This window comes from Ambystoma mexicanum, chromosome 1q, assembly GCF_040938575.1.
Source record: "Ambystoma mexicanum isolate Mex_15411 chromosome 1q, UKY_AmexF1_1, whole genome shotgun sequence".
Taxonomy (NCBI): Eukaryota; Metazoa; Chordata; class Amphibia; order Caudata; family Ambystomatidae; genus Ambystoma; species Ambystoma mexicanum.
Window position 1 is genome coordinate 1283286410 of NC_090922.1, and position 13558 is coordinate 1283299967.

At 43.5% G+C, this 13558-nt stretch overlaps 2 long non-coding RNA genes across 2 annotated transcripts; one reads left to right on the forward strand and one right to left on the reverse strand.

Annotated features, from left to right (window-relative positions):
* Positions 1-485: 485 nt before the first annotated feature.
* On the reverse strand, positions 486-1793 carry LOC138522213 (uncharacterized). The gene is made up of 2 exons (XR_011283303.1): positions 979-1793; positions 486-596 (listed from the first exon to the last, which is right to left on the reverse strand). It is a non-coding gene; the product is annotated as an uncharacterized lncRNA (long non-coding RNA).
* Positions 1794-3547: 1754 nt separating this feature from the next.
* Positions 3548-4855, forward strand: LOC138546067 (uncharacterized). Its single transcript, XR_011290886.1, has 2 exons — positions 3548-4362; positions 4745-4855. It is a non-coding gene; the product is annotated as an uncharacterized lncRNA (long non-coding RNA).
* The last annotated feature ends 8703 nt before the right edge of the window (positions 4856-13558 follow it).

Here is a 13558-nt window from a genome sequence, read left to right on the forward strand (position 1 = left end):
GCATGAGCCACACAAAGATACGTACACTGTGTAGGCTGCCATTTAATATTATAGATACACTGCGTGTGAGCACAGCCAGCCCTTTATCGGACAAATAGGAACCGTCACAAGACACATGCGATGACATCTACTAATGTGCATGCACAGATGCCACAGCGATGTGGAAACGAGCGTGGTGGCCCTATGCCAGTAGCTATAATAACTCTTGTGATTGTACACATATACCGTGCATAATGAAAAAATGACAAAGAGAACTGAAACTGTTCAGATGTACTGAGACGCAATGAACCATTTGAAAAGAAAAACTCTTTTGCGGTGCGATATTCTTGCGCAACAATATTCCTAAGGGGATGCATGAAAATGCTGGTAATGATACAAATTGATGTGCACGCACAGATGCAACGGCGAGGTGGAAACGAGCATGGTGGCAGTATGCTAACACCTCTGATAACAAATTAATTAATGAAAATACAGGACTCTGCGCCAACAACTCAAGTTGAGTTAAATCTTAGATTATGCTTTATTGATCATCCATGACCATTGAGCCCATAATTGATAACATGTTTCGGCTCCACTGAGCCTTTTTCAAATCCGGGCTACCCATAATTGTAATATAGGACATACAATATATCATAGTCAAAAAACAATTTGTATGAACGACATCATAAAGTATAACATAATACCAGTTTTCAAATATCGTGACCACAAAATATGCATAATAACATGAAAGAAATTAGACAGAAAAACAAGGATGGGCAAAAGGGAAGGGTTCATGGGTGTAGAAAAATAGGCAAACATATCATAATACATTGTTATGTTTGAGTAAACAGAAAAAGAGCACAAAAAACAGAAACAAAAACACAAACAAAAAGAAAAAAGAACCCATTAGTAATCATTATTCTTCAATTCATTGAATAATATAACCAAATTCTGCAATGGTCCCTTGAGACAAACTGACAACTTGGTGGATGTCCTTACCCGAAATTTGATGTAACCAGTTCTTATGACTATTTGTCCATGTAGTAGTAACGGGGTGCAATCCCCAATATCAATCTAAACAAAAAATGTAAGTAGCGAAGGTAAATAAAACTGATTGTCCAATTTAGAATATACATTAATTGTGTATATCAAGGTTGCCTGTGGCAACTAGGCATTTTCATGAGAATAAATCCCGCCCTTCACCAAACGGGCAAAACAACTCTTCTTAATGGTCACAGGCCATTTCTGCCTTATTCAAAACAATTCATTATAAGTTCCGTAGTGAAGACAATTGTAATTAACCATCATTACGTGAAATGATGACGCATTTCCAATTATAGAACACGTATATCAAGTACGGAAAGCACAACATATAGCTTATTTTGTTGCTACTCGTCAAGTACCATTAAATCTAAATCTCATTGAAAAGTAAACCATGAGATAAGCGGTCCTCTCTTACCAGTTCCTGGAACACAAACAGTCACACGCGTCGGCAGGTAAGCCGAACGCTTACCAGGTATGCCTTCTTATACTAGGCGTCATCACTGTGCGCGGTTACCACGGCGACGCAAGGACAAGCGTCGTCATTGAAAACCGCATTCTATCCCCCAGCATTCTACAAATTACATATGCTATATAATTCAAAATATTTGAATAAAGCCTGAGAAACTAACAAAGCATGTATACGCTTCTCCTGACCCAATTTATATTTGTTGAATACTTAAATGGTTACTATCACAGTAATGTATAATCACGGGCACTAATGCACCTAACTACAAAAGGTTGGTGAGCATTACACGCAACATTCAAATAAAATACTGAGCTACCAATTATGATGGGGTATCCCTTTAACAACACCCTGAAATACATGTAACCTCCTAATAAACAATGAGCCGTGTTCTAAATCAAGTATAACAATGAAAATTATTCGAGCTTGAGAAGCCAGATTGAAATGTACTACATCTCACAAGAATGAAACCATTTCATTATCTGTATTAAGTCCTGTATTTGTCGAATTGAAGTAACAAATTGCTCTTGCTTCCGCTTGTCGTAACGCCTTCACTCTGTCACCACCTCTTTTGTTCAAGGATACTTGTTTAAGACCAATGAATCTAATTTCCGATTTGAGATGTAGCTGATGTGTTTTTTGCAACAAGGTATACCAACAGACCAGGGGGGTAGCTATGGGTACTAAATATGCCCCAGCATTGGCGAATATCTTCATGGGGATGTTGGAAGACAAAGCAATATACACTGAATCATTTTTCATTGAGAAAATCCAATTTTGGACAAGGTACATCGACGATGTTTTTTGCATCGTCGATAGTAGCATAGAGGAATTTCACGCATTTGTGGACAAGTTAAATCTTAATTGTTTTGATATTCAATTTACTGGAGAATGCAACAAACAGCGGATACATTTTCTGGACTTGACAATATATTTGGAAGATCAAGTACTACAAACAACTACATTCAGAAAACCAACTGAAGTTAACTCAATATTACATGCTAAAAGTTGTCATTTTCGACCAACTATCACCAATATACCATTGGGTGAATATATCAGAGCGAGACGAAATTGTAATAGTAACTTAAAATTTGAAGAGGAATGTAATCTATTACAACGACGTTTTAGAAGGAGGGGATATGCCCAAAAAGATATAAGTAAAGCATACAAGAGAACCAAATTGATGCAGCAGCAGGATACTTTGAGACAGAGACAAGGGAATAATTTGGAAGCTAACATGCCGATTAGCTTTATCACTCAATATTGTTCAGACCACCAGAGATTACGAAAAATTTTGAACAAACATTGGTACTTACTTAAATTGGACAGTCATATTGGTGAGTTTGTGAGTGATCATCCACGCATTACCTTCAGAAGAGCAAATACACTTAAATCTATCCTTAGTCCATCGTTATTACCGGACATTGAGAGCACTACTCAAGGTACATGGTTACACAAGAAAGATTCTGGTTTCAGGAAATGTGGAGTCTGTCCACAATGTAAATATGCATACCAAAGAACAACGGAATTCGAAGATAAAAATGGAAAATGTTGGATCATTAAACAAGGAATTAATTGCAAAACAACTTTTGTAGTATATGGCATCATCTGTGTCTGCCACAAACTATATATTGGTAGCACCAAGAGACAGTTGAGAATCCGTATCCGTGAACATTTAGCCAAAATTGGCAGTCAAGACCCATCACTTCCGTTAGCTGAACATTGGCAAAAAACACATCAGCTACATCTCAAATCGGAAATTAGATTCATTGGTCTTAAACAAGTATCCTTGAACAAAAGAGGTGGTGACAGAGTGAAGGCGTTACGACAAGCGGAAGCAAGAGCAATTTGTTACTTCAATTCGACAAATACAGGACTTAATACAGATAATGAAATGGTTTCATTCTTGTGAGATGTAGTACATTTCAATCTGGCTTCTCAAGCTCGAATAATTTTCATTGTTATACTTGATTTAGAACACGGCTCATTGTTTATTAGGAGGTTACATGTATTTCAGGGTGTTGTTAAAGGGATACCCCATCATAATTGGTAGCTCAGTATTTTATTTGAATGTTGCGTGTAATGCTCACCAACCTTTTGTAGTTAGGTGCATTAGTGCCCGTGATTATACATTACTGTGATAGTAACCATTTAAGTATTCAACAAATATAAATTGGGTCAGGAGAAGCGTATACATGCTTTGTTAGTTTCTCAGGCTTTATTCAAATATTTTGAATTATATAGCATATGTAATTTGTAGAATGCTGGGGGATAGAATGCGGTTTTCAATGACGACGCTTGTCCTTGCGTCGCCGTGGTAACCGCGCACAGTGATGACGCCTAGTATAAGAAGGCATACCTGGTAAGCGTTCGGCTTACCTGCCGACGCGTGTGACTGTTTGTGTTCCAGGAACTGGTAAGAGAGGACCGCTTATCTCATGGTTTACTTTTCAATGAGATTTAGCTTTAATGGTACTTGACGAGTAGCAACAAAATAAGCTATATGTTGTGCTTTCCGTACTTGATATACGTGTTCTATAATTGGAAATGCGTCATCATTTCACGTAATGATGGTTAATTACAATTGTCTTCACTACGGAACTTATAATGAATTGTTTTGAATAAGGCAGAAATGGCCTGTGACCATTAAGAAGAGTTGTTTTGCCCGTTTGGTGAAGGGCGGGATTTATTCTCATGAAAATGCCTAGTTGCCACAGGCAACCTTGATATACACAATTAATGTATATTCTAAATTGGACAATCAGTTTTATTTACCTTCGCTACTTACATTTTTTGTTTAGATTGATATTGGGGATTGCACCCCGTTACTACTACATGGACAAATAGTCATAAGAACTGGTTACATCAAATTTCGGGTAAGGACATCCACCAAGTTGTCAGTTTGTCTCAAGGGACCATTGCAGAATTTGGTTATATTATTCAATGAATTGAAGAATAATGATTACTAATGGGTTCTTTTTTCTTTTTGTTTGTGTTTTTGTTTCTGTTTTTTGTGCTCTTTTTCTGTTTACTCAAACATAACAATGTATTATGATATGTTTGCCTATTTTTCTACACCCATGAACCCTTCCCTTTTGCCCATCCTTGTTTTTCTGTCTAATTTCTTTCATGTTATTATGCATATTTTGTGGTCACGATATTTGAAAACTGGTATTATGTTATACTTTATGATGTCGTTCATACAAATTGTTTTTTGACTATGATATATTGTATGTCCTATATTACAATTATGGGTAGCCCGGATTTGAAAAAGGCTCAGTGGAGCCGAAACATGTTATCAATTATGGGCTCAATGGTCATGGATGATCAATAAAGCATAATCTAAGATTTAACTCAACTTGAGTTGTTGGCGCAGAGTCCTGTATTTTCATTAATTAATTTCTTCAACGTATGGGACGGTTAGGCTTTTTACCGTCCTTATACAGTTGACCTGCGACTTCATTGACCGGATTTTGAAACTTTTAATCTTGCACGTATAACTATCGGGATTGTAAGGAGTCGCCCTGGTGGAGCAAGGTTTTTCAAAGCCACAGTTTTTCAAAACCTCTGATAACAACATTTTGGATTGCACACATGTCGCGCTACTCAAAAAATGTGACCACAGAAACGACGCAGATGCATCGAGATGCAATGATTTGCATGAAGAGATGAACATTGTTGCAGCGTGACTGTCCCGCGCAGCAATATACTAAAGGTGCTGCCATAAACGCTTTTCCAAAATGGTTCCTTTAAGAAACTGAGCAGGACAATAGCAGTTTTGCTTGCACTCACATGATCAGGAGACACTGGGTGTCACTTAAACTAGACAAAAATGTATAACATATAAACTATGGAACTGTGGGCACCCCAGCAGATAACTGATAGCTACTCCATGTTTCATTCTCCAAGAGTCCCATGACCTAAACAGGGTTGGTCCAGATCTAGATGAACTGTGAATGAGTGGACAGCCTACAAAAGCACGCATATTTAACCATCTGGTCTGGGGTATAAGGTAACTCTCAACAATGACTGTGAAAGCATTATATGTTAATGATAATGCAGCATGAAGGGTTTTTGTGGGCAACTGATCTAATCCTGTCATGTTCCTTTGTAATAGACTATAAGTCACTACTATATGAAAATATTTTTAAGTACACTAACATGCAAAAAGAAGAAATACCTTATGAACCTATACCAAAACTAATCTCAGTTCTTCATCTAGGTAGATGGGGTGACACATCCCCACGTCCACCTAAAATACTGATCTCACACAAGACAGAATAAAACAACCTGGTCCTGAAGAAGATGACAAATTAGTAAGTCATCGAAACCAGTTGACCCCTTTTTTTTTAAAACAGGATATCCCGAAGAGCATTCAGGGACACCAATAAGAAGTGATGCCTTTGGAATGGAGAATGGATTCTCCAAGAACGTTTCACTAATGTGGACAATTGTTTCTGATCTTTGAAATAATCAGTGGTCTATAGGACACATCATCGAGAGACCACCAAAAGGCTGGACTACTGAGCACATCTAGCCGCACAAAGCACTTGCCTCAATATAAGAGGTAGTTTATGATCTATGAACTTTCCTCCTGATTATAATTTATTTTATATATGCATGTCTTTTAAATCTAGCAAGTAGTCTACAACTTAGGGTCCACACACATCTTTGAAGGTTGAATAAAGACAGAGGGTTTCATGGCCCATGCTAGAATAGTTCCTCACAGAAATGTGGACTAGTGCGTGTGACATTGCTTTGCCTTTACTAATAGGTTCTTATCACCCCCATCACTGTAGAATCAGGGACAGCACCTTCCCTTATCCCCCACCGGACAGGCGGTACGCCAACTCTCCCCTAGGGATAGACACCCCACATCAGGTGAGAGTAATCTCTTTTTTAGGATCTCTTTGAGGTTATACACTAATCGAAAACTAACAAGTAATCCCACTTAAATACAGTGGGCACCAGAAGTGTTTATGTGTGAAAAATCGTGTACCTTATCTAACACTTTAGTCAAATGATAAACTGTTAATCTTTCTCTCCCTGATTGTTAATCTTGTCTCCTTTAGAAAAGCCACGTCCACCTGATGCTGTTGCAGATAAAACATCCCTCTCCCTGCTTTGGAATGGAAATTAAGACAACAGACATTCATTGTCATGCGCTTAACCCCACTAGCCATGTGAAGCTCCCAAAACCAGTTTTAAAGTGGAGTTACCAGATTTGTGAGCCTGTTCCAGAGGCTATGAGGTGTCATAAAGAAACAGGTGTATACACCACCAATGGCTTCCACAGTACCCTTGTTATTAGTGAGCTGACCACCATGATATTCAGCTAGCCTGTCCCACTGCTGTCCAAACAATCAAAACAAAAAGAGCACCCTTCCCTGCATCCTAACCTCACCTCTCCTCGTCCATCCCCACCAACAACCGCACAGTTCCCAATACATATAGAGCCTTGTATACGATCACAAAATAGGAATTAGCAACTTTCTGTCTGACGTTGCAAAGAACCAACAACCCGCAAGAGACCCCCCTCCTCCACCAGCAACACTGATATGCCAGTTATAGCCCCCTCCTGCTCCCCACAAACACATTATGCACATTTTCACGAGAACCACTCAGAGTCCAGCCATCCCCAATAGCCCGGCTGGTCAATGTGTATCTTAACCTCCAGCAGACACCTACAAATTGAATGATGCATACAGATCAACTAAGATCCCTTTCTGCAGGATTGTCACGGTTGTTTTTAGCTTTCAGAGTTTTAGATTCACTAGTTAACACATCCAGAACATCACATGCCTCCTCTGGGGTTTGAAAGAACAAAGCTCTCCCATTAGGCTCAATGCAGAGCCTGGCAGGGAAAAACATTGCATACTTAAGTTTTTCACTCTGAGTCTCTTCTTTACGCCCACAAAGGTTCTTCTTAATGCCTGAACCTTATTAGAGAAGTCAGGAAAAAGGTGCATTAAGTCTCCCTTATACATGAGCGTGCCAAGTTCTCCGACGTGCTGCAAAGCAAAATCCCAGTTTCAGTATTTTAGTAATCCAGGAATGAGCAGCCTATGCGGCACACCACAGGCGGAGGGCTTCCCTCCTGAGATATGGTGAGTTTGTTCCACCATAAACATTAATGAAAAGGCATCTTGACCCAGGGCCGCCCGTAGAATATCCTCGACCATTAGCTCCGCGTACCCCGACCCCGCTGACTCCGGGACCCCCACAATCCTAAGGTTTTTCCAACGGGATCTCCATTCCAGGTCCTCCTGTTTCTCTGCCAACTCTTTAACCACTTTTTTCAACTGGACTCATTCTCGACAGTAGCTAGGCAAGTTTCGGCCTCATTCAACCTATCACTGTGCTTATTTAGCCTGACCTGAATGTAGTCAACCTTACAAGACAAAGTATCATACTTTCTTTCTAGCTTGAAGTTTTGAGAATATGCCCTTAGTATCCTGAAATACATCGGAGGGTGCCACGGCATGCAAATCCAGTGGTGTCTCTGCTTTAAGTGTACCCCTGGTGGTGTTTTTACCCTGGAAGGGTGTTGAATAAGGGAGTTTTGTCTAGCCTTCATCTGTTTTCCCCATTGTGGCATGGAGCTCACAGAGTAGAGCTAAAATGTGTGAAACAACCCCTGTGTCAGTGCCACTAAACTGCCATGCACATTTCAATAACATGCTGAAGTGTGGTTCCCAGATGGTGCTATCAAGCAACACTATCAGAGACTCTCCAAAGACAAACCATAGTTCACTCTCCCTCCAATAAGGGTATGCCAATGTCAGTTTGGCTCTTCAAGCCACTCCAAGTGGAAGTGGCAATGATTAATGTAGACACTGTCTCAGCGCCTCCCGGATCACTATTAGGCAGCACTGATCATCATGGCGTAACTTTTATAATGTTGTTGTGTCGACTCTCCCACCTGTCAGTACTTCACCATGAGGCCAGGAGCCAAACGCGTCACCACACAGGCATTGATAGTTGGCACCCGTTAGCTATCATGTTGCAGCCTCCTTCCCCTCTGTTGTACAGGGGGCAGTTGAGACCCTATCATGCTCCGTTGCCACGGCACAACACACTGCATGATGCGGTGCCACCACTAACCGGGCTCCCAAACAGCTGGGCCGCTCCACCAAGGTCGTAGGTAGGAAGCACTTCATTGGCAATGTTGGGGCTCCAATCCTGTTCCGTGGGATGCCAGGGACCTTGACAGTGTAGGGAGATGAAGAGTGACACCTCTCCACAGCCATCCGCTAAGGATATTGTCTGGAGTTACGTAGGCGAGTAGGGAGCTCATTCACATGCGGCCATCTTGGCAGGGCTCACGAGCACCCTACAAAACAGATACATTTCACATGGCACTTGAGTGATTTTAGATGTATTACAGAGGAGGATTTATGGAACAAAATTATAAGGGGCTCTCAACAATCACTAACAATTGCAATAAATAGGTTTTTAAAACAGTTATTCACATCAAACATCTAGCGTTTATTTAAGATGGACATATGTAATTTTGGGGAAATAAGAGGTTGGAAAAAGGAAAAGGGAAGAAAGGACACAGAGAAAAAATAAAACTGTGTTTGCAAGTGTGATATTTAATGTGGACTGCACTAGTCATTTTATATATGTTGTTTATATCCTTGAATTTTGATGGGAACGTTTCCGTATCCTTTTTCATCCTTTTTAGATGTTGCTAAATGTTACAAATTATGAATTCCAAACCATAGCACACTTTAAATTAAAAAAATAAATACAAGACTGGACACAGTTGCATTATATGGACCATCAAGCGTATTGTGAGCCGGAATTGTGAACCAAGCGGATGGAAACGCTATTTATGAATTCACACCATAAACATAAATGGCCAAAGCATTCTGCTACTGTAAAATGAAATACATTCCCATCAACATTTCCCTACTGATGAGACAATGGACCTTGAAGAACTTAAAAATGAGGGAGATTACTACAAGGTGTATCATTACTGCAGTTTCAAGCCTGAACACATTAGTTGCAAGTACCCAAACAGTTGACCACATCAATCTCTAAATGGTAACTAAGACGTTGTAAACTAGTTAGGCCATGGCAGGCAAACAGCTCACATTCATTGACAAACAAGTGTAGGGACAGCAGGTACCTACCAGAAAAAAAAGGAAAATACCATGAAGAAGGAGTGAGTGTGTTCAAAGGATAAGAACGTTTCAAGGCATCCAACAAAGAACATAGGGGGTCATTACGAGGAAGGAGGTAAGTTACGGTCCTTACCAGCATGGAGCAAATACTGTGTCCGTGTAGCCTAGAGCCCGCTATTAGAGGGCTATTATGACTTTGCGGGCACGAGCTTTGCGCCATGCCGGTAACGAATTTACCGCCATGCCGCAAAAGACCCAAAAATTGCCCCTAGCGGCTTCGAGTAAAGTGCAGATAGCACCACCGCCATCCATGCCTCCGGCATTAGTGGAGACCGCTATTAGCGGTGGCCGCTAATAGTGGCCACCGCTAATAGCGGTGACTGCAAATAGGCGGAAACGGAAGTAGCGTCACCGCACAGGAACGGGAAAGAGCAAGGCGGCCCTCTTGAAAAACACAATCCATTGCCATCCTCTGCACCCAGGATCCACATCACCACCACACCTGTCCCAAAACAAACCAGCAGCATATTAGAATGCCCAAGGCCCTGAAAAAAGCTGCTGCGCGCATGCGCAAGGAGCGCTTCTCCGAAGAAGAGCTCAACATGCTCGCGGACACCTTGGCAGAAAATGGGGATGTTGGGTTTTCCAATGACATGCGCCGACCTGCACGGTTGCGCAAAAAAGAAATCTGGGCGGAGGTGGCGTGTAAAGTGAGTGCGGTTGGCACCACCCCGCACACAGTGAAAAATGTCCGGAAGCGCTGGGATGACCTGCGGCTACGCATCCGGAATATCATCTCGGCAAACTGTAGCCAGGGAATGGCAACAGGTGTTGGAGGTGGCTCACCCGAAAGATGCCTCGCTGGGAGGAGACTTGTGCGAGCACCATCGGAATGGAGACAATTGAGCGAGTGGGGGATAAGGAGCGTGGAGCCCCATCATCGGCTGATGCAGGTAGGTGTTCCAAATAAAGCAGTGTAATGGAAACCATGAAGATGTCCCCCTGAACTGACAGTGTAATGATGCAAATCAGGGGCCACCAGACACATGTACGCAAACCTGCCTACAGGCAGTGCACAGCACCATCTTGTCCACATGCATGATGCACCCCGTATATGTGTCAGCCCAGATGCATCCCTGCATGACCCACACAAAAGGCAAGCAATCCGTATGTCACTGCTCCAACGGCAAATACCCACCATTCCATAGAAATGCTGCTACCCCAATGCATGCCTGATGCACGTACACCTATCACTAATGCTCTCCCTCTCCTCATCCCCCACAGGCACACAATCTGACAGCGATGACCATGACCCCAGGGAGCAGCCTGCGACACCAGTCAAGAAGTCCAGGGGCATGGAGGGAGCAAACAGGCCCTCAACATCAAGGGCAAGAGTGAAACCAGGACTACCTCACAAGCCCAACACAACCGAAGAACCTACAGCACCAATGTGCAATATGCCCACCACCACAGCACCCACGCCAGCCACCAGCACACAGGAGCCAGTGGCTGAAGGCACTGTATCCACTGCCAGCAGTACTGTCAGAGAGGCAGCTGCCACAGCAGCCGTGTCAGATGATGAAGCACATAGTCCAACACCTGGCACACCTACCGCTACAGGCCCCCTGCAGTCACCCCACCTCCCCCACCCAGCATACACAATACCAGCAGCCATGAGCTGTCTGCTGTGGAGTCATGGCCAGGGAGTATCAGCCCCACGGCGAGCATGCATGAAGCACCAACAATGTCTCATGCACCTTTGACATCCACCAGTGTCCGGGACAGGCAAGAGGGGATCAGGGCAATCCAACAACGCCAGGAGGAGCTGACAGGGCTGGTGACCCAGCACATCACTGAATGTGGCCAGGCAAGGGAGGATATCAGGGAATGTGCTGCGTCCCTCAAATCTGCCATTGAGTCCACTTCCAAAGACATATGCAACTAATTGGCGGCTGTGAGGCATGTCCTCAAACACATGGTGACAGCATTGGAGCACCCGCGTCCCGCACAGGTGGTTATACAACCTGGCACCTCCTCAAATGCCAGCTTCACTCAGACCAGCACCCTGCGTAGGTCTTGGTGGAACTTGCACAGGTCGGACATTGGTCCACCTGATGCTGGCAGTGGACAAGGGGTGTAGGTGCAGCCTGCCATTCGGAACTCATGAAGATTAATGGTGCATGCAATGTGTGGGGAAGTTGAGGGGGAGGGGGAGGGGAGAGAGGGTTGAATTGGGAAGTTGAGGGGGAGGGGGGAGAGGGTGTGTGGGGAAGTTCAGGGGGGAGGGGGATGGGGTAGAGGGTGTGTGGGATGGAGGGCTTGTGCACTTTCTATGTTCTATTTGTTCAATACACCTGTTGTGAAATGAGAATTCACATGACCGGACATTGCTTATTGTGTACGTGTGCTTTATTGGTGAACAGTGTACAGTGTACATGTCCCTGGCACACCCAGTGCCCTGAGTCCCACCTCCATGGCACACTCCACATCCATGTATGTTAGAAAGATTGGTTAATCAAAGTCTGGCGCATGACACATCCCTCCTGTGCATCGCTACCTCCCTGAAGTGTAGCCCCAACTCCTCCCTCCTCATCCCCCTCATCAGGTGGTTGCAGTTTAGCGTCAAGGGGCATAGGCAAATTCTGTCTGATGCACATATTGTGTAGCATGACACATGCCATGATGATCTTATGACCTTCTCATGCCCGTACAGGAGTGCACCACCAGACCTGCTGAGGCAGCAAAACAGTGCCTTCAAAAGGCAAAACGTCTGCTCAATCACCACTCGGGTACATGTATGCGCACGATTGTAGTCCTCTTCATGCCTGTTCTGCGGGTTCCGGACAGAGGTAAGGAGCCACCTCTTCAAGGGATAGCCAGCATCACCTGCATGTGTGGAACAATGGTTATGTGTAAGTGATTCCATCAAATGGGACCTGTATCCATGACACAATAGCATGCATTCATTTCCTGTTTGCATCCACATATCCATGCATGAATAGAGCCACATAAAGTAACTGCAATGTGTGAATTAATCTGATCGACAGGTGTGCGTGGCATCGTCTAGTGGGCGCAGGGGTGTCCTATTCCTTATGAGTGCTCATGCACTGTGGTTTTCCACGCCGGTTCTTCCCATGATCTAGGTGATGTGTAGTCAATTGTATGCTTTCATCCCGTCACCGTTGATGGCAGACTCTTGATGATCTCACTTTCCACGGCAGATGTTGCCATGCTGTTATGCTGGACCTCTGTGTTGGTGTAGGAGTGGGTTCATGTATTTTGTCCTCATGTGACTCCTTTGTACGCAGTAATGGACAACTGTCCTTTTTGATGATGTAATTTGGTCATGTGCATTGGCCATACTAACTGCATGTCGCTGCATTGTGTTGCAGGGGCTACGGTCTGATTATGTGCAGTGTACATGTTGATGGCTATGGAATGGTTGTAGCACTGCCTCATTTTAATAGTAGGGCAGCTTAAGTCTTGCCTTTAGGTGTCAGGTGTCAGGTCTGGTCTGGCCTGCTTTGGGGTATGTGCATGGTCCATCCTCTCAAGTACTCTCAGCCAGGTGCAGTATGCATCTCTCCCCCCGCCCCCATCTCAGCCAGGTAAAGTATGCATCTCTCTCCCCCATCTCAGCCAGGTAAAGTATGCATCTCTCCCCCCAATCATCTCCCCACATCACACTGCCATGAGCTTGACATGCAGCTCACCGAGTATCCAGGATCGTTTCCCTGTGTGTCGGTCCATGTAGCGTGGTTTCGTGGAGTTCCACATGACCATTGAATCATGGGTGATCCGGGAAATCGGGCACAACAATGTGTGATGATCTTGTTTGAGTCACATACCATTTGCACGTTGATGGAGTGGTATAACTTACGGTTGCGGTACACTACCTCCATGGCATGTGGGACCACCAATTCAACATGGGTGCAGTCAATGG